This window comes from Scleropages formosus, unplaced genomic scaffold, assembly GCF_900964775.1.
Source record: "Scleropages formosus unplaced genomic scaffold, fSclFor1.1, whole genome shotgun sequence".
NCBI classification, from domain to species: domain Eukaryota; kingdom Metazoa; phylum Chordata; class Actinopteri; order Osteoglossiformes; family Osteoglossidae; genus Scleropages; species Scleropages formosus.
The window spans coordinates 90,327-108,773 of NW_021641060.1; the positions used below are offsets into that span (position 1 = coordinate 90,327).

The 18,447-nt window shown below is 50.1% G+C and overlaps 2 non-coding genes and 1 pseudogene across 2 annotated transcripts; 1 reads left to right on the forward strand and 2 right to left on the reverse strand.

The window, feature by feature from the left end:
- Positions 1–895: 895 nt before the first annotated feature.
- On the forward strand, positions 896–968 carry trnar-ucu (transfer RNA arginine (anticodon UCU)). Its single transcript has one exon. It is a non-coding gene; the product is annotated as a tRNA-Arg (tRNA).
- A 5,704-nt stretch (positions 969–6,672) lies between these two features.
- trnak-uuu (transfer RNA lysine (anticodon UUU)) lies at positions 6,673–6,745 on the reverse strand. The gene has a single exon. It is a non-coding gene; the product is annotated as a tRNA-Lys (tRNA).
- Positions 6,746–11,632: 4,887 nt separating this feature from the next.
- Positions 11,633–11,741, reverse strand: LOC114909832 (uncharacterized; annotated as a pseudogene).
- Positions 11,742–18,447: the final 6,706 nt, after the last annotated feature.

Below are 18,447 nucleotides of genomic sequence, written 5' to 3' on the forward strand. Positions count from 1 at the left end.
GGTAGCGAAAAAACAAGAAAATAAATAAGGTTAATGTGCATAGCTCACTCTAGCCTGTAGGGAACGTACCAGATAAGTAAGTAACAAATTCGAAGCAAACACGAGCTGAGCACGCGCTGATCATGCAGAGAGAAAGCCAATGAGAAATGCCACCATATGCTTAGCATGAGAGGGGGGTGCACTAGTGCAGTGGCACAGTGGCGCAGTGGTGCAGTGGCACAGTGGGGATTGGACCAGGTCCTGTTTTCCAGTGGATCTGGGGTTTGAGTCCTGCTTGGGGTGCCTTACGATGGACTGGTGTCCTGTTCTGAGTGTGTCCCCTTATGCCCTCAGTTGCTGGGTTAGGCTCTGGCTCCCTGCAACCCTGTATGAGGCAAGCGGTTAAGACTATTTGTGTGTGTGTGTGCGCGCGTGCGTGCACTTAGCATGCGCCTCTAGACGTATGTAAGGAGTGTGCTTTGGATGCTCGGGGAGACTCCCTTGAGTCCAGCACAGGGGACGAGGGACTCTCTCTCCAGCTGGGGAGAGACAAAGTAAGATACTCTCTCCTATCTTGGGTCCGTTGTTTGAGTCATGTCGAATTTCTTCCGCAAGACACATCCGCGTTTCTGTATTGCCATGACGATGCAAAGTCGCTCGCGGTTCAATTAACACTCTGTTATCCATTTCTAGTTCATATGCCCGCATGATATAATTCCTTTCTTCTTAAGTACACATCCGTTTGCCACAGTGTCATAAGGCAGGCGACACCTTGTTGTTGGAACAACACTTGGGAGTTTTTAGTGTGTTCTGGCTTCACAGTTAAACTGAAAGGCATTACTGAAAATGTAAGAACCAAGCGTTACTGTGGTGTTCCTCTTCATTTACACTTCCTTTAGCCATTCTGCTAAGTTTAGCCCCAGTGGCCTAATGGATAAGGCACTGGCTTTCTAAGCCAGGGATTGTGGGTTCGAGTCCCATCTGGGGTGGAAAGGATGTGTTGGTAGTAGTCTCCTTAGCGTCTGGTGGAGGGGGTAAAAAAAGAAAACCAGTGAACCAAAAAGGTTATGGAGTAGATATGTTGATATGGATGTGGTTGTTATGAAGATCAGCCCCTTTAAGGTTGAATCCATGCTTCTCTCATGGAAAAAGGTTGTGTTGCCCCCCTCATTCAGGTGAGGGGAGAAAATTTGCTCCAGGTGGAGGAGTTGAAGCATCTTGGAGTCTTATTCACAAGTGAGGTGGGAGCGGTTGCTGTATTGGACTGTAGTGGTGAACGGGGGAGATGAGCCGTAAGGCAAAGCTTTCTATTTGCCGGTCTTCTACGTCCCTCCAAACAGTTTGTCCCTGTTTTAGAAGTCTGCTGGGACGCAACTAAAGGTTCAAATTTCTTTGTGTTTTGTTTTCCCTATCAACGTTTCTCCACTGCGTTAAACGGACAGCATATATTTTCTGAACGTCTTAACTCTTACATCACTTTAGAACATATTAAGCACTTGAAAATATTGACTACTTGAACATATTTTCACACCACACTTGAACGAACAATTTCTCACACCAAACGTTCACACGACATGGTTGCATATGGTCCCCCTCGTTGTCATCTTGTAACAGGAGATTATTCCGGTACCACACTGCTATGGTGTTTACAGGTGAGTCGATGCCTTCAACCTTAAATGCCCAAATCTTTCCATTCTGAGTTTCCTGTCTTCCCCAGTGATATATGCGGAACTCAATCCCATTTGTACCACCTACTTTGGGCCGGGATCAGAACGAAAGAGGCTGCAGCGGGGCACTTTGTCAGGAACAAATCCGACATAATGATTCTCTCTTCCTCAAGTTTGTTTGCCGGAAACTCATGCGACTCTTGTCGATACTCTACGGTTTCTTTGGCAAAGAAGCGTGCTGTGCAGTGCAACCGTGTGGGCTGTGTCAAGTTGGGAGGCACCCTTACCTCACCGCAGCGCGTCATCATCCAGCAGCCAAGCGGTGTACTGCGATAACACCTGCAGAGACAACAGTCCCAATACTGGAGATGCGATGTTGCCACCTTCTTCGGTCACGGTGACAGTTGCCCCGAGCTTCGCAAGCAGGTCGCGGCCCAGCAGCTTCACCGGACAGCGGTTACTAAGGAGAACCGAACGGTGAGTCACAGCAATGTCTTCTGTCACTCCCACGCGCAGTGGGTCTGTTTTTTTGAGGCTTTGTGTTATTCCTGATGCTCCCATGAGGCAGATCCGGTTTCCATTTGCAGGAACCACGGCATCTCCTGTCTTCTAAGAGTGGATCTCGTCACCCCTGTGTCCACCAGGAAGGGAAACACACTAAAAAAAGTGGTTAATGTCATCTTGACTGCCTTAACTGTTTGCCTTGTAAAGCCCACGGAGACACTTGGTAGCATCGCGGTGAGTGCTGCTGCCTCTTGACCGAGGCCTCCTCCCAGTGGGACATGCCCGGAACACCTCCCCAGGAGGCATCCGGAACAGGTGCCCGAGCCACCTCAACTGGCTCATCTCGATGCGGAGGAGCAGCGGCTCTACTCCGAGCTCCTCCCGGGTGACAGAGCTCCTCATCCTATCCCTAAGGGTGCGCCCAGCCACTCCGCGGAGGAAACTCATTTCTGCCACTTGTATGCGCGATCTCATTCTTTCGGTCATCATCCAAAGTTCATGACCATAGGTGAGGGTAGGAACGTAGATCGACCGGCAAATTGAGAGCTTCGCCTTACGACTCAGCTCCTTCTTCACCACAACAGACTGGTACAATGACCGCATTACTGCGGACGCCTTTGAGACCTCGCTGGACAATGTGGCTGGGAAGACTGTAGGGTCGCTGTGCTATCTGGAACCTTATAAGCAAATACTGTTGCATTAGTATTGCTTTATATATATATATATATATATATATATATGTAGAGTATACGTATGGCTACAGCAAAGCCCTTCAGTCATCTGCCTCACTTTAGAACTATTTTTCTGTTAATTTTTCTGTTTGTGAGCCTGAACTTAAACGTGACATATAACTTCCAATTTTTAGCACTCTTGATAAAGATGAACAAAAAAAGACTTAAATAATATTTTTAAAAAGTCTCATTCAGAATTTTAAATGACTTCATTAAACTTGTGCCAGTATTGTAAAATGTATTAGTATAGCTGTGTATCCTTGGCAGGATCTTTGGCGTTTCTCTTCATTTTACTATGGTTTTGATTCTCATTGAATGATCTTATATCTCAAAGGAAAGCCAAACGAGATGAGACTGTAGCCAATTTCAGGAAAACAGAGAATCTTGTACCAGAGGATCTTCTAAGGCGAGCATTCAACATTATCCCAGTAACAACAGAAACTAAGTTGCAGAAATACAGTGTGGGTACGTACTTTTTTTTTCTCTTTTTAAGAGCTTCACATCAGTTAAGTACATTCACTGGACCAGCACAGATAACGATTGGTTTAGGGGATGAGGGTAAGAATTTTAAGTCATTCTAATACAAAGGATGATGAGGTGATGTTGATCAGAAGAAATGCAGAACCGTGGTTTTACATATGATTCAGTTGATGGTTCCCACTGTCACTGTACTTCACATTCCTTACTGGCCAAACAGAACCACTCACAGAAACATTTTTTCTTTTTTCTGGTCTTCCACCAATTTGCCAAACCCAACTCTGTTTACCAACCCAAGGCAGACTGTCACAGCTCTAGACACAAGAGAAGTCGGGCTTTACCGGAATGATCCGCAAGCCTCTGACCATTGATTTGAGTGTCTCCATTGTTCAGGAGAACTTTCGTCAAGATGAGCACATCACCAGAGGCCTTCCTTTTCTTGAGGTCCCACTTCACGGCGTCACATGCCCTCGTGTGTTAGTCACTGGCTCTTAGGCATCGGAGACCGCCATTTGTCCAACTTCTTGATCAACATGGAGACAGGAGGAATGATCGGAATTGACTTTGGTCATGCCTTCGGAACCGCCATGCAGGTAGGTGTCTTTCATTGCTCCATTGCCAGTCTCTGGAGTCTTTTTTTCTGACCCCAGCCATTGTGTTATGGATTTCGGTCAACATACCACTGGAGTGGTCATGTTGTTCTCCTTTAAGATTTAGGAATTAGACCCTTCTGTCCAAATGCCTTTGCCATACAAGGCTGCAAAACTACATTTTTCTTGTTCTCTCTGATTATCAGAAGGCTGTGAATCTTGCAGTGCAACATCTGGAAGAACAGATAAACTCGTTTCTTCTGCGTGCAGAATGTTGCGTAAGGGTCTCTTAAAGAAGTGGGCCGTCCGCATTGTTGACGCAGAAGTCTCACAGAGGGACCTGGTTCACGAGCCAGCATTATTAGCACTCAATCATAGAACCACGTTGAAGTTTTGGAAGATTAACTTGACAGTTACTGTCTTTAATTGCTACAGAGTTTAGAAAGGGCTTCTGATTGTTCTTTCCCAACTTGCAGGCCAAGTTCTGGGACAGAATAAATGAACCCCTCCAGCTGAGGTGTACACCATCACGCGTGAAAAACCTGGGCCATTCCCAGAAACCATCCTAGTTATTAACAAATGATATACGATCGGAGCGGCACCACGTCTCTAACCACCTGTTAAGAGACACCAATCTACTGTACACCATGTCCCCCATGAAGAGTCTAGGTAAAGGACCAGACACTATTAGATTACGACATTTCCTTCTGGCCTTGTTACACATAGAAATAAATCGGCTCTTTAACACATCAGACTGCTGATGACGAATATCATTACCACCAACATGCACCATCATAGTCGACACGGCATTATCGGCCAGAGAACTGACACGAGCCTTCACGTCGGACACACGTGTGCGTGAGAAACACTTTACCTTTACATTTACATTTCGATTCCCAGGCCCCCGGACCTTAACATTTCCGACAGCCGAATATCCCAAAATGAGCACATTATTATTATTATTATTATTAGGTGAACTGCTTAGAGCCGAAAATCTATTTTGGGTTTGGACGGGAGAACCCAAACCAGGAACCCGTAGCTTCGGCTTCGCTTTATTCGACTTCTTACTCTGAACCGTGACCCAGTCGCCGTGAGAGCGCTCCGGGGTACCCGGCTTCTCATTAGCTGTACTGGGGCCTGTAAGGGTCGACGCCGAGTTCGACACTACGGAGGCATCGGGACACACCGAGTCCAACCAACTCTCCGTTTCTCGTATAGAAATCAAATTCTTAATGCGCTCTTCTAAATCGCGGACTTTCCGCACCAAGTCATTATTTGTTACGCATTTCAAGCAAATGAACTGTTTCTAAAATGTCAGCAGGTGCAACCAAACAAAACATGTTACATAACACACAGGTGTGCCGTCAGACAATACATTCAGAATAGAACTTGCGTTGAACAGGGATTCCATTCTTTCCAAAGACGCCGTCTCAGCAACTGGTGTGTGACTCCACGCTCTGCCTGGCTCTGGACGCTTTGCCTGGCTCTGGACGCTCTGCTCTGTGTTCGTTGACCACAAAGAAACAACACAGCGGTTTCCAGTTACCTGCGGTTAACTGTGGTCTAAAAAAAGCTAAATGGAAAATTCCAGAAATAGACAGTTAATAAGTTGTCTGTTCTCGGAAACTAAGCAAGATCAGGCCTGGTTAGTACTTGGATGGAAGACCGTCCGGGAATACCGGGTGTTGTAAGTTGTTTTTTTTTTTTTTTCTTCTTTTAAAAAAAAAAAAAAACATTTCACAGTTTCAAAACCCCTTGCCCCATACGGGGTTGCAGGGAACCAGAGCCTACCCGATAACACAGGGAGCAAGGCCAGAGGGGAAGGGGACGCACCCAGGACAGGACGTCATTCTGTCACCAGGCACTCCAAGCGGGACTTGAACCCCAGACCCACCGCAGAACAGGTCCCGGCCTAACCCACTGCGCCACCACATAGTAAATCAATAGTAAAATTATATTTAAAAAAAAAAAAAGTTCACAACACCTGGTATTCCCAGGCGGTCTCCCACCCAAGTACATAACAGGCCCCACCTTATTTAGCTTTCGAGACGGGATGTAGTCAGGGCGGTAGAGCTGCAAACGAGTAGGTGTGCCACCGATGCCTTACTTGTTGCTGCTACCCGTGAAAGGCTCACGCAAAGAACGCTCGAGCATGTGACGCCTGCTTGGGCTTTGGCCGCACAAAGCGGAGCGCACTTTTGCCTCTCTCTTGTGAAATGCTCACGAGAGTCCAACGAAAAGCAGTCATGACTTTCAGTATACGCGATCGATGTCACACATTAAAATCACGCACCAAACGGGACAAAAAGAGACTCAAGAGAAGAATAAACTGTTCTGAATAAACACCTGGAGTCACAAAAGTGTTAAACACGGGGGAGAATTAAAATCCAGTGCAATCCTGCTACAGAAATGAAACATTGAAGAGTGACTGTTCCCAGAGAATAATTGCGCTTCCAGGTGGCAGCCCTCACTGGAGCCTGAAAAAGTGAGGGGTAAGAGAGAGCGGTTCCTCGGGTGCGAAACAAAACAGAGGGGAAAATAAAATAAATAAGTTAATCAACAATAAAATTCTAATTTAAAAAAATAACAAAACTCCTCACTGCTGTTGAGTTAGAGAGTGTACAGCTGCTCCTTACACATCAGAACTTACATTATTACTCAAAGGTGACACTACTGCATACATACTTCCGACTTTACAGAGTCTCAGATGAACACTGAACATTACGCCTGGACAGGGACTTCAACCCTGGACTCTCAGATTAAAAGTCTGATGCTCTACCAACTGAGCTACCCAGGCCCTTAGTATAAGTGGGCGCTTGGCGTGGTGGAAGGGCTCGTGTGATCTAGGGAACTCCAGACCTACATCGTCAGGAACACTATGCTCCTCGTAGGGTTTCCCAAGGCGAACAGGTCTGGAGTGAAGATCCAGACTAACACGATCCAAAAACCTCCATGGAAAAGGTAAACACGAGATCGTTTACCCTGCCCGGAATAGCGTCACCGGGACCTACACCTGGAGCCAGGCCTGGGGGTAGTGTTCCTAGGCGAGCGCCTGGTGGCCGGGCAGCCCACGTACCCCGGCCGGGCTCAGCCCAAAAAGGCATCGTGGGGGGACCACCTGCAAGGTCCGGCATGGGGGTCCGGTGCAATGTATACCTGGCAGCGGGAGGCGGCAGGAGGGAGCAGGAGGGAGCGGGGTGGCGCATGGCGTCGTAGCCCCTCGCGACGGAAACTGGCTCTTGGTACGTGGAATGTCACCTCGCTTGGGGGGAAGGAGCCGGAACTGGTGCGGGAGGTTGAGAAATACCAACTGGATATAGTTGGGCTCACCTCCACTCACAGTGTTGGCTCTGGAACCAAACTCCTCGATAAGGGGTGGTTCCTCTCCTACTCAGGAGTTGCATGAGGCGAGAGGCGCCGGGCGGGCGTGGGGACACTCACAAGCCCCCGGCTGGCTGCCATACAGTTGGAGTTTGCCCCGGTGGGCGAGAGGGTCGCCTCAATGCGACTTAGGGTCGCAGAGAGGAAGACTTTGACTGTTGTGTGCTCACTAATGCACCAAACAGCAGCTCAGAGTATTCGGCCTTCTTGGAGAAGGTGGGTGGGGTTCTGGACAGGACCCCACCTACACACTCCATAGTCCTACCGGGGGACTTCAACGCTCACGTTGGCAAGGACTGGAAAATCTGGCGGGGGAGGGTGATTGGGAAGAACGGCTTGCCCAATCTGAACCCGAATGGTGAAATGTTATTGGACTTCTGTGCTAGTCGTGGCTTGTCCATAACAAACACCATGTTCGAACGCAAGGATGCTCATAAGTGTACTTGGTACCAGAGCACCTTCCGGCCCTCACGCAGAATGCCCTCCTCCTGACCTCGGCCACGCCTTGATGTGCTGCCCATGAAGACCACAAGCGGGTGCGGGGGGCAAGGCGCAAGCTCGGCGGAGTCCAACAGCCACGCTGAACGGGCTTGAATTGATGCCGAGTGTGCGGACGCGGCTCTCGCTCGGTGTGTTGCGAAGGCCGATTGACCCTCAGCAGTGGCCCCGGCACCCCGTACTCCCGAACTGCCTCGCGCGGAATTTCTCGGCGAACGCGGCCGTAGGCCTCCTCCAAGTGCACGCAACACGTGTAGACTGGATTAGCGAACTCCCGTGCCCCCTCAGTTATCGGCGAGAGGGTAAAAAGCTGCTCCGCTGCTCCACGGCCCGGACGGAGCCCGCATTGCCCCTCTTCAACGTGAGGTTCAGCTGTCGGCCGGAGCCTCCTTTCCAGCACACTGGCATAGACTTTCCCCGGGAGGCCGAGAAGTGCGATACCCCGATAGCCGGAACACGCTCTCCCGTGCCCTTTCTGAGAGACGGCGACCGCCAGCCCAGTTTGCCAATCCAAAGGCACCGTCCCCGAGGTCCGTGCAACATTGCACGGGCGTGTCAGCCATGACAGGCCCCACAACATCCAGGGCCCTAAGCAGTTCCGGGAAAATCTCGTCCGCCCCACCCCGCTGCTTTGCCACTGTGGAGCTTTCCAACTACCTCAGCGACTTCCACCCCCTGGAAAGTAAGTTCCCTAACTGGACTCTGATATGGCGATAAGGATAGGAATGGGAATAAGAATAAGGATGGGGGGCTTAGGGTCAGAGAGAGGGTTGAGGAAAGGGATAGGGATAGGTGTAGGGTTAGGGACAGGTTTCGGGTTTGAGGTTGGGTTGAAAACAGTGACAGGGACAGGGATAGCCGCAAAGTGACCGTTTGTTCTAGGAAAGTGATTCGGATAGGGTTAGGGTTAGGGTTATGGATAAGGATATGGATCGGGCGGTCCACGAGGGTGGCCAGGGCTTCCACCAGGGCCCGGCGCTCTGCGAGCCGGACCGCTACGATCGCGTCCAGCGACTCCTGCTGCTGCAGCTGCATCCATTGGAGAATGCGCTCCAGCTGGTCTCTGTCCGTCTCGCCGGCTCCCGGGTTTCGGCACGACCGCAACAGACGAGGCAGGTGACCACGGACGCGGTGCCCGTCTGCGAAGGGGTTTTGTTCAGTCACGGATCAGGGAGAAGGAAGGGGATGGAAAAGGGGGGGTAGGAGGAAACTGGCAGGATGGGCTTCGTGCCGATCAGGGGGGCGAGGGCCCTTGGGTCGGTCCGGGCGGCATCGCCTCCGGGCTCGGGTTCGAATTCGCGCTCATGCTCGTCTGCGTGGATCCGCTCTCCTCCTCCGTCTCTCTCACTCACTGCTGGGCACAGGTGAAGAAATAGGGAGTGCAATCAACCCCAGCTGCGACTGCCTCGTCCCCATCTCCGCCCCCTTCCCCGGCCGCCTCGGTGTGCTACATATGCATTTGTATGAAGGTGGTCAAAACAAACACAGGCAAGCGGAATTATATTTCGAGGTGGAATGCCTGAGTGAACGTGTAAGAAGTCTTTAGTCTAGATTTGAAGGCAGAAACAGACGGGGCATTTCTGACGGTAACTGGCAAAGTATTCCACGGTTCAGGCGCTCAGTAGCGAAAGGCACGACCTCCTACTGAGGTCTTATTGATCACAAGCACTTTAAGGTAACCTGCATCCAGTGAACAAAGGTATCATCCTGGGATATGAGAATCAATAATCTCACAAAGGTATGCAGGAGCAATGCCATGTATTGCCATACAGGTCAAAAGTAGGATTTTATAATTAAGTCTAAATGCGACCGGGGCCAACGTAACGATTTAAGTAGCGGTGTCATACGGTCGTACTGCCTAGTTCTAGCGACAGCTCTTGCAGCAGCATTTTGTACCGACTGTAGCCTGGATACAGTATCGTATGGACAGCTCGATAATAAAGCATTACAGTAGTCCAGCCTGCTTGAAACAGAAGCACGAACCAGTTTCTCAGCATCACAGCTGCATAGGAATCGCCGTAACTTAGCTATGTTTCTTAACTGAAGGAAGCACGACTTAGTCAAAGCACTTACATGAGATTCAAATGACAGCTTCCCAAATCCTCGACACAATCCGTACGCTTGAAGCTAATAGCATTTGTTGTAAAAGACTGGCGTGATTATGTCGAGAGTTTTGCCATCGCCTCCCACCGCAAGTACCTCTGTTTTACTGGCATTTAGAGATGTAGATTTTTTTTTTTTTTTTTTTTTTAACACATCCGTAATTTTATACTGGTAAAACAATTAGCTGAAGACACCACACGTGATGGATCATCAGGTTCAAACGATACATATAGCTGTGTGCCAGCGGCATACGAACGGAAATTCATATTGTGCTTGCGAATAATGTCACCCAGTGGTAACATATAGAGTGAGAACAGTAATGGCCCCAACACAGAGCCCTGCGGCACACCATACTTGAACCATAGTTGAGATGAAGGGGGTGCAGTCAACAGATTTTAGTACAAAATTGCTCACGGTTGGCTAAATACGAGTCAAACCGCTTCAGAAGGGGGCCTCTTAGGCCAACCGGGTTTTCAAGTCTACTCAGTAGGATGCCATGGTCTGCGGCACTGGAGTCCGGCACTTACTTTCTTACTTATGCCTACTACCCCTCTTGGGGCATAGGCCGTCAACAGGGGCTCTCCAGGCATCTCTGTCCTGGGCCAGTTTTTCCAGTTTTCCCCAGGTGTGGCCCATCCTCTTGGCTTCTGCATCCAGGTGGCGTCGCCATGTGTTTTTTGGCCGGCCTCGAAAGGTTGCTATGATGATGCGTGGTCCATGGGCCTCCCATCCGGTGAGAGCTCTCTGGGCTGTCTTGTTTAACATCAGAGCCACACCTTGGGTGTGGGGGGGCGTTGTCTTCCTCGTGTCCTGAAAACAGCAGCATTTCTCCCGATGATAGCCTCTTCTGGCCTGAGCCAGTCCACCGTGACTCGCTGATTCCCAAGATGGCAAGTCTGTAGGCCCTCATTTCTGCGGCCACCTGTGCCGCCTTTCCAGCTTCGTACATGGTCCTCACATTCTAGTGGGGACTGGGTCTAAAGGACAGGTAGTACCTTTCACAGAGCGAACTGGCACGGTAGTTTCCTCAACGGTTATTACGTCGAAGCTACCGAGACGGTGCGGACAACTAATGTTATCATACCCAGAAGAGCTTATGCTGGCTAAGAGCGAACTAGAGGGCACTATGGATTCGTGGATATTCTCTAATTTCTTATTGAAAAACAACATAAGTTCATCATTAGTAATGGTTGCAGAACTGCACTGTTTATTATCTTTGCTTGTCCCATACAGGGTTGCAGGGAACCGGAGCCTACCCGGTAACACAGGGCGTAGGGCCAGAGGGGGAGGGGACACACCCAGGACAGGACACCAGTCCATCGCAAGGCACCCCAAGGGGGACTCAAACCCCAGACCCACTGGAGAGCAGGACCCAGTCCAACCCACTGCGCCACTGCACCCTCTACCCCCAACTACAATGTCCAGTGAAATGTCAGAATAATCAAAAATCAAAAACTGGTAAAATATTGGGTGGTGTGTACTGCTGAATGTTCAGCAGTTCTTCCCTGGTAAAACTGATTGTAGGAATATGACTAAAGACAGGACAAACTAACAAAAACAGTAAAACAGCTGTGGAGCTCAACACCGAGGCGGCCATTTGTGATGCAATCACCTATTTGGATCACGGTGGAGAATTAATATCCAGTGAAATCCTGCTACAGAAATGAAACATTGAAGAGTGACTGTTTCCAGATAATACTCACGCTTACAGCACCCAGTATTCCCGGGCGGTCTCCCCTCCAAGTACTAACCAGGCCCGACCCTGCTTACTTTCCGAGATTGGGCGTATTCAGGGTGGTATGGCCGTAAGCAAGCGCCAGTGCCGCGTGCGCCCTACTTGTAGTTGCTGCCCGTGAAAGGCTCACACAAGAGAGCTCTAGCTCCACACCTAACCATAACACCAGCCCGAAACCTAACTCCAACCTTTACCATATTTCCAGCTCTAACCCATGCTCCAACCCTAACCCAAGCTCTAGCCCTAACCCTAGCTCCAAATCAAACCCTACATCTAACCTTAACCATAGCTCCAACCCCAACCCTAGCCCTAGCCCACACACGACTCATACGCGCTCAATTTTTCTTTTTTCTTAAAAAATCTCCCATCCACAGCCTACCCCTATCCAAGAATACAAACCTGCTCTGGATACTTAAACCCCAACCACATCACAGCACACCCACCACAGAAATTTCAACCTACCTGCAATTCCACACGAGAGTCACAAGGGGGGAGACATTACTCCGCAAACAAAAAACGAGAAAAATTCTCTGACAACACATGCGACTCCCACAACTGGACACTCCATAAACACACACACACACACACACACACACACACACACACACACACACACACATACATAACGCCTTTACACACCTCCCAGCAACGCTTCATTCACCAGCATCACTCCACCATGCACAAACACACCGAAAACAAAACTGACATGTTACAGCCTGGAAGAGAACACGTGTTGCCAGAGTAACCGAGATACAACTGTGTAAACGAAGTCCATAACTCTCCTCAGCCTAACCCTAACCCTAGCTCCAACCCTAGCCCAAGCTCACACCCAAAGACTTGCTCTGACCCTTCGCCCTGGCTCACACTGTAACCCAAGCTCTATGTGTACCTCCAGCCCTAACCCTAGCTCCAACCCTAGCCAAAGCTCCAACCCTAGCCAAAGCTCCAACCCTAGCGCCAGCCTTAACCATAGCTCCTGCTCTATCCATAGTTCCAACCCTAAAACTAGCTCCAACCCTTTGCCTTCCTCCTACCCTAACCCTAGCTGCAGTCCTATCCCTAGCTCCAAGCCTAACCCAAGCTCTATGCTGAGATCCAGCCCTAACCCTAGCTCAGACCCTGACCTAAGCTCTAACCGCAGCTCCAGCCAAAACCTTAGCCCCAACCTTAACCGTAACCGTAGCTCCTGCCCTATCCATAGATCCAGCTCTTACCCTAGCTCCAACCATAACCATAGCTCCATCCATAACCCTTGCTGCAACCCGAAGCCTAGCTCCAACCCTAACCCTAGCTCCAACCTTAATTCACACTCCAGCCCTAACCCTAGCTCCAACCTTAATTCACACTCCAGCCCTAACCCTAGTTCCAGCCCTAACCTAAGCGCCAACCCTAACCCTAGCTCCAATCCAAACATAAGATCCAACTATAACCCTTGCTGCAACCCTATGCCTAGCTCCAAATAACCCAATTTATTATACCTTCATCCCCTAACAACATTACGTGACAGACAGTACAAAAAAAAAAAAAAAAAAACAAGGAGGCCTGGATGAAAAGTAACGTGTATATACTCCAGGCCCATTATGAAGGCATAATACACACACAAAAGCCCACTTCTGACTTAGCCAGTGAGGTAGAATGGGAGGTGGTGGTGAAGTTGGCAAAAAGTATGTACAGACACCAATTAAAAGAAGAAACATTGATCAGAATGAAACATATCCTGGGTCTTAATAAATGAACGGAAAACAGAGAGAAAAAGACAGGGTCAGAACAGTAACCTGTCTGGGGCCGCCAAACAGCTGCCGGACATACGCACAAGTAGCAAACACAGAACAGAACAGAGTAGGAATGGGTAGGACAGGTAAAAGAATGGCACAAGTACATAGGGAAGCAGGACACCACCTAGGGCTCCACAGGACAGACAGAGCGGGACAAAAGGAAAAACAAAACAAACAGAAAATGGCTACAGTGACGTAAATAAACAGAATGACAAAGGGAAGGAGACGGAAGAAACAGGCAAGGGAACGGGAGGAAAGGGACAGAGACGTACGGGACCTATAAGAACCAGCACCAGCGTAAGGTCCCAGGAGGTAGCAATAGTTGAGGCCCTTCCGGAGAGCAGAAGAGTTGTGGAAAAACAGACAAGCGGGGAGGGAAACAGACAGACTATAGTGGAAAGGACACAGAATTTACTGAAAGCAGAACAGGCCATAGACGGCAGTGCAACACTCAGGACGGAAATGGGTGTGGAACAGGAGCAAACAGATAACGTAAGAAACATGCACAGGAGCCGGAGCCCCCCTGTCAGTTCGGAGGAGGAATTGGTGCCACAGACTGCAGTAGCACTTCGGGCACCTACACGACACTCGGCCACGGAAAGGAAGATTGCAGAGTGGGAATTAGAAGTAAGGGAACCGACCGTAATTACAGGGGATGAAAATATAAGAAGAATCGCAGGCACCACGTCGAACGGGGTTCTGGTAGACAGCTACCCAGAGGCCAACTTCTTTCACATAGCTAAAATATTAGAAAAAAACAAACGTACACCTCAAGACACAACAGGGGATATTAGCTGCAGGACTTCATGACCGTCTGCAACAAGCGTACAAAGACGGCTATCAAGCGATTACAGCACATGTGGAGGGCGGCAAGGGAAACTTTCCCGAATGCCTCCATACACACGACCCTGATACAATACTCAGACATGTTACTCAGGGAGCAACAGAACACACTGGACGCCATCAACGGACACATTGAGCAACACGGGAGTTCATTACCGATGATCAACAAACTTCTATTTAAAGTTAACCATCTTAACGTAACACAGTGGACAACAGGAACAGCGCATTTGACCATCGGACACTGGCTGGACCAGTTAAGCTTTTAAGGGTGGAGACGTGCGACGAAAACACAGAGCACACCAACACTGTCAACTTGCCCAAAACTTTCACCCTGACAAAGAACTTCTGGAAAGAAGGCTCACTTTCATTCCCACACCAGATGGACCAGACTTGGGGGAACTCCTCAGGGACATCCATTCATACAACAGAAAACTAAAGCTAACCGTAACCCTAACCCTGGGTTAGGATAACCCAGGCCTTCTTAAGGCATCTGGCTGCGTAGATGTCCTGGATGTTTGGAAGCTCAGAGCCACTGATGAGCTGTGCCGACTTCACCACCCTCTGCGGTTCCTCACAATGCTGGGCTGAGCAGCTCCCATACCGGCCAGCGATGCAGCCGGTCAGGATGCTCTCGACTGGGCACCAGGTAGAAATTAGCCCGGACCCGGGATGGCATGCCGAGCTTGTTCGGCCTACGGAGAAAGGACAGGCGCTTCCGCGCCGTTTTGGCCACGGTGTCGCTGGTGCTGGGACCGGGATATGTCCTCGCTGATGTTGAGCCCCAGGTACTAAAAACCGCCCACCCTCTCCACCGCTGCCCCGTCGATCAGAACGGGTGTGCGGTCTCCTCCCACAGTGTGTGAGAGAAGGAGACATAGCTGCAGACATGAAAGTCTCAAGCAAACCTAGTTTGTTCCCTACCACTTGCTACACCGAGGTTCATCGTTCAAGTAGGCGCATAAGACACAGACAAATCCCGATACCGAGACCATTTTTTTCTTTTCTTAAATGAAATATTATAAGATACACAAATGAGTAGCACAATACCAGAGTAATGGCGGAATAAAGGTTGTATCTGGGGATGCTTCTGGAGTTACGATGCGAGAACGGTTACGCCGCAGATGATCTGAAGAGATCTTGGGCAAAGTGGATGTGGAAAAGGTGGGTTTTCAGAGCCTTCTTGAAAACAGAGTTTCTGCAGTTCTGAGTGACAGGGGAAGGTCATTCCACCACAACGGACCCAGAACCGAGAACCTCCGAGCTTCGCCTTTCGTGCGCGGGACCACCAAGCGAGCAGAAGTAGATGAGCGAAGGGGCCTGGCTGGGGTGTAGCGGTTGATCAAGTCCTGTAAATAGCCGGGAGCAGTTCTATTGATGCATTTGTACACAGCAACTAGGGTTTTGAATTTGGATACGGGCAGCTATAGGAAGCCAGTGCAGAGAGATGAGTAGATGAGATAGATGGGAGCGCTTTGGCAAATCAAACACAACTCGTGCAGCAGCATTCTGTAGAAGCTGCAGAGGTTTGATGGCATTAGCCGGAAGGCCACACAGAAGAGACTTGCAGTAGTCTAGACGGGAAGTCGCCATGGCCTGGACAAGTAGTTGGGCGGAGTCAGTAGTGAGGTAGGGACGGATCCTACGAATGTTATGCAGGATGTATCTGCAGGACCGGGTTGTGGCTTCAATATGTTGAGAGAATGACAGACTCGCATCAGTCGTAACTCCCAGACTCTCAGCAAAGGAGCTAGGCGAAATGAGTGAGTTGTCCAGTTTGATCGAGAGGTCGTGACAGGAGGGCAGGCCAGCTGGAAGGTAAAGAATCTCTGTTCTGGAGAGGTTGAGTTGGAGGTGGTGATCATACATCCATGAAGAGATGTCCGACTGGCAGGCAGCAATGCGTACGGAGATGTCTGACGCACCAGGTGGAAAGGAGAGGAAGAGCTGGGTATCATCAGCATAGCAGTGGTATTTGAAACCATGGGAGGCTATGGCCGGACCCGAGGGAGGAGGTGTAGATGGAGAAAAGAAGAGGATCCAATACCGAGCCCTGCGGAACACCGGTTGAGAGAGGCAGAGGAGAAGAACGAGAGCTCCGCCAGACCACTTGATAGGATCTGTCAGAGAGGTAGGACTCAAACCATCTGAGTGCCGCACCTTTGATCCCAAGCTGGTTCAGAGAGGAGAGTAGAGTCCGGTGATTTACCGTGTCGAATGCTGCAGACAGATCGAGGAGGATGAGGACCGAGGAGAGGGCGGCAGCTCTAGCAGCTTGGGGAGGGTCAGATACCGCCAGAAGGGCGGTCTCAGTGGAGTGACCAACTTTGAAACCAGACTGATAACCATGAAGGAGATGGTTCCGGGTGAGTTGATCACAGGCTGCCCGCTCAAGGGTTTCGGACAGGAAGGAGAGGAGAGAGACCGGTCTGTAATTTTGAACCAGGTTGGGGTCCAGGGAGGATTTTTTTAACAGAGGTGAAATTAGATAGAGCAGTTTTGAAGGCAGCTGGGAAACAGCCAGAGGAGAGTGAGGAGTTGATGATAGAAGAGATGAAGGAGGAGAGTTGCGGGGAAATGTCCTGAAGCAGTGATGACGGGATCGGATCAAGCGAGCAGGTGGTGGCGCTGCGCAATATCAGGAGGTCAGCGACTTCAGATTCGGAGAGCGGCTTGAAGCTGAAGAGGATAGCTTCGCAGGGAGGTCCAGCGCGAACCGGGCAGGTTGATGGTGAGAATTTATCAGTGATCACTTTGACTTTGTCTCTAAAAAACAAAGCAAAGTCTTCAGCAGTGAGAGGAGAGGGAGGAGGAGGTGGCGGGGGACACAGAAGGGATGAGAAGGTGGCAAAGAGCCTGTGTGGTTTTTTTGGATGCAGACTGCATTTTGTTGTGGCAGAAGGAGGTTTTAGCTGAAGAGACAGCAGACTGAAAAGCAGCTAAGAGTGACTGGTAAGCATCCAGGTCCGATGGAGTTTTGGATTTACGCCATCTTCGCTCTGCCGCCTGCAGTTCGGTCCTGTTATCACGTAACGTTATCAGACAGCCACGGGGTAGCAATGGGGCGTGCTGGTCTAGAAGACAGAGGGCAGAGAGGGTCAAGGGTGGAAGACAAGGCAGAGAGGGAAGTGTTAGTGGCATCATCTGTAGATAGATCTGAGAATTGTGGAGCAGAAGGGAGAGCGGCCAGAGTAGCAGAGGCAAAGCAGGAAGGTGAGAGAGATTTTAAGTTGCGGCGAAGGGTGACAACGGGTGCAGGAAGTGACGAAGAGTTAGTGGTGAGGGAGGGTTGAAAGGAAATGAAGAAGTGGTCAGAGACATGCAGCGGCGTGACAGAGAGAACGGGACAGCCACAGTTGCGGGAAAACACAAGGTCAAGACAGTTGCCCGCTTTGTCAGTAGCAGGGGATTGGGACAGGGAGAGATCAAGGGACTGTAGACCAAACGCTGAGCTGTAATCAGCAGCCCACATCGTCACGTATGACCCTTTCTTGTGCAGGCGCGAGGAGGCAGCGGCAACGGGGTCCTCCGTAGGCCTGTTCAGGCGAGACGCGAAAGTGCAGGGGGTCCAGGGTGTCAGGCAGCCGACGGGTGACGCGAGCTTGGGCTAACCGCTCCGCAACGAGCCGCGCGGGCGCAAAACAGCAGGCGGCTCACAAACCCGGGACCTCTCGCACCCTCAGCGAGAATCATACCCCTAGACCAACGAGCCCTACCCAGGGGATTGCTCGACTTGCTTTTCAAGCCACCGCATGTTATCAGTCTGTTTATTGATCTATTTATTTATTTTTAAGCCCAGCATCTTCCAAACATAACATTTTCCTTGGCTCACTCACTGGGCAGAGACACTACAAGGCAACATGGTCCCTCTGCTCATTCATTCATTTCCCTGCAGCAGAGGTGACCTCACCACACATCCAACTCTGGAGTCAATGGGTTTTTGCAACTCTGCAGAACTCATGTTCCCCCACTTGCAAAGGAACCCTGCAATTTCACAAGGCACCAGTGCCCAAGGTGGGGAAACCAAGCTTTCCCCATGCAAAGTCACAGGGTTCACACTGTAGAAGGGAGCCTTCCTTCCACCGAGCAAAGGGCTCAAACCCACCACCCCAAGATGAAGAGTCTCATGCTCTACCCACTGAGCTAGCCAGGCACACCTGCACTCTG